The following is a 3,350-nucleotide window of genomic DNA, read 5'->3' on the forward strand; positions in this document are numbered from 1 at the left end:
AGATTTCTCACCAATATGTAATTAACTGAAGACATTTACTGCTGTGGAACAATGCAACTGGCTTTGACATTGAGCACACCAAATTTCCAAATCCTAATTATGCAGTCAATGTCTGGATTATCTATTATAGTTTGTGGAATGTTCAGCTCTTTGCTCAATATAGTGAGCTTTCATGGGAAGAGCAGGGTCTTCAGAGACATCAAGACCTGGGCTCAGTTCTCAGCTTGTTGTTTACCAGCCGCATGTCTTTTGTAAATCATTTAACCTTTCCTAGACTCCTTGTCCTCAGCAAGAAATCATGTGTACCCGTTTAATCCTGTGCACCCCTGAATCATGTGAGGTTTAAATGAGATAATGCATACATAGTGTCCGGACATTACCTGGCACTTAGTGGGTGATTAGCAAATGTCACGTCCCCTTTCTTGTTGCCTGTGCTTTTTTCCTTTTTACATCTGGGCTAGCAAACAGGAGTCCCAGGCTTGATTCCTGGATCACTCTTCATATTCCTGAAAAATTGAGAATATTTTCAGAATGTGTTATGTAAGCCTTTCTTACCTCTAAGTCTCCACTGCAAGGATAAATGCTACCACTTCTGGAAAGAGATTGGTGAAGAGAAGGCTTTAGGAAAGAAAAGAAGGGCATGTTTAGAAAAGATAGAAAAAGAAGGGCGAGAGAAACAGGAAGAGGAAGTGACAGAGGAAGAGGATAGAACACGGAGGCCCACCCCGTGGGGGATGGAAGGACCGTGGAGAAATCACCAGGCTTCTCAGAGCAAGGCCACCGGAGGGGACAGAGCCCACACCAGGGGCTCTGGGATAAAGCAGAACTGTGTTCAAGGCCTGGCTTCTCTAAATATGAATTCTGGGACCTCAAACAAGTTCCTTAACCTCTCAGCGCTTCAGGTTTCAATGGAAGAAAATAGCAAGAGCTACGTTTGCTGATCACTTACTGTCCTGTCATGGTCCTCCAGGAGGAACACTTCTCCACTAATGACCACTAAGTAAGGGATAAGAGGACAGAAACCTCTGCAGCAACCAAGTATAAATCTGAATGAGAAAAAAAAAAAAAAAAGGAGGAAAGAAATCACTTTGACATTGACAAAAAACAATGCCAGTGTTTAGGAGGACAGTCCTGAAATCAGTATGTATCAAAGGCAGGCCTGATACTGATATTGGGAAGAGAGCAGCCACATTTTCCTTCTAGTGGAAAATCATTCTTGAATTTGAGCTCTAGATGCCCAGACATGTTTGAGAATATGCCCAGGTGTTGGGGGAAGGGAGGACACTTAGAACCACTCAGAATACCTGGGAGGAGACTCCAAACTATAGATGATACACTGTTCCTTAGAGCTATCTTATCGATATGTGTTTCTCTTTGTTCATTCACCATTTTTTTAAAGGCTCATTTACATGCTTTGGTCTTGCTGAACTCTATTATGGATAGTTAATAAAGGAAGTGTTGCATGTTCATACTTGGGCCAGAGCAGTAAAGGAGGACCTCCCCCATCATGGGGATGGCAGAGGTGAGGGGGAGAGGTGCCCAAAGGGGAAGAAAGTAGAAAGTACAGAGTTACCAGCTGCAGCTCCCTCCCCCCACATTGAGAAGCTAGGAAATGCACGCACTCATTTGTAATTTTAAAATATTGCCATGATAGGGTGGATGTGAATAAGTAAATACTGGAGGTTATTTTGGATAGTGAGCATTTCATAACAGTGTAGCTTGGAGGTTGGCAAACATTTTCTCTAAAGGTCCAGATAGTAAAATTTTTTGGCTTTGCAGACCATACCTCGGCACCGTAGTTAAGGGCTGGACAGTGAGGGCAGCAAGAATTGCTTCACTGTTGGCACATCAGTGGCAGCACTGTGTTAGGGAATTGGTAGGGGAGGAAAGTTTTCATGGTGGAAGGAGGAGGCAATTCCTATCGAATTGCTCCCTTTTGCTCAGTGCAGTCTAAGGCAAAGTCATCCTTTGAAAGAACCAGATCATTGGAAGTGGAGGGGCTGACAGTGCCAGCTGTCACAAACAACACACATGTGAATGATGAGCCACCAAGAATAGTGACTGTAAAGAGGTGGAAGAGAGGGTGAACCAAGTGCTAAAGTCTTCAATCAGAGAGGGGGAGCAGCAGGGGAGTTCTGCGCAGTACTGCACAAGGAGGCATAGCAAGTGACAATGTCTGAAGGCAGGAACCTACCTCTGAAAACATGTTTACTCAAGTAGCTGTTTGTAAGACCCGTTTGAATTAAATTATTTGAAACTAGATTTTAGATAAATGTATCACAGTCCAGGACATCCAGGAACCAAGTGGGTGAAGGACTTATCTTCATCTTGCTCTGCTCCAAGCATGATTTGGACCAGAATGAGACCAGGATGTGTTTCATTTAGTCTACTACCTGAAACCTCTCAAGAGATGCCTTTTCCATATTTACACTCTGTTAAATTCTCCATTCTCACTGCTCACAGAGAACTCGACACTTCTCCTCACTGCCAGCTAAAATCCCCGTGGAGCAGTTGCTTTCCACCCTGCAATCTAGCTGCTCTCATCCAGGCCCCTGCACTTGCCTTGGCTTCAGACACGGATGTAAACTCAGAAGCAACCCATGGCCTGGCTCTGGTTTGTTGACCATGTACCCTGTTTCATAGAATCCAAGAATCTCAAAATCTTAGAGTTGAAAGAACCCTGGAGGTCATTTAGGCCAATCTCCTGCTTAATTTAGGGTCTCCTCTTTTTTTCATATTTGTGGCTTCCTCTTCTTTAACCCTGCAGTTTTTCCCTTTACGTAGGAAGTAGTTTCATCTCAGGAGAGTTGATTTCCATTTCTCATATTTGCATTTTTAGTCATTTGTACTCATTTGTTTTGAAATCACGTAAGCACATTGGCCTTTGACTTTCTTTTTCTCACCTGCCCATAATAGTTTTATCTGTCTTTTTTTAGATAACACTGAGGTTACAACTTTTAGTGATTTTGTGACAGTTCAATGTCAAAGATTCTCTTTATTGTTAGCCTTTATGTTGCTTTAAGCAGCAGTGATTTGACATCTCTGAGCATGAAATGTTACACTTTGGAACTCATACAGATTCAACTAATGATTTCTCTCCCATAGAGATGTACATTGCAGGTGGGCACCATTAAAATTTCAGTTTGCCTTGCAATTTATCCTGTGAAGAGGGCATGATTCTAGAATTTGAATCTGTAATAATCTGTTAGGTTGTGGATCTTTAATGAGGCAATGAGCTTTAGATTGGTGAACTTTAGATTTCTCACCAATATGTAATTAACTGAAGACATTTACTGCTGTGGAACAATGCAACTGGCTTTGACATTGAGCACACCAAATTTCCAAATCCT

At 42.4% G+C, this 3,350-nt stretch overlaps 1 protein-coding gene across 1 annotated transcript in view; it reads left to right on the forward strand.

The window, feature by feature from the left end:
- The window catches only part of IL12RB2 (interleukin 12 receptor, beta 2), a 67,030-nt gene that overhangs the window by 18,559 nt on the left and 45,121 nt on the right, over nucleotides 1–3,350 (forward strand). The gene's annotated exons all lie outside the window — the stretch shown is intronic.

This window comes from Propithecus coquereli, unplaced genomic scaffold (genome assembly GCF_000956105.1).
Source record: "Propithecus coquereli isolate 6110/MARCELLA unplaced genomic scaffold, Pcoq_1.0 Scaffold427, whole genome shotgun sequence".
Classification (NCBI taxonomy): domain Eukaryota; kingdom Metazoa; phylum Chordata; class Mammalia; order Primates; family Indriidae; genus Propithecus; species Propithecus coquereli.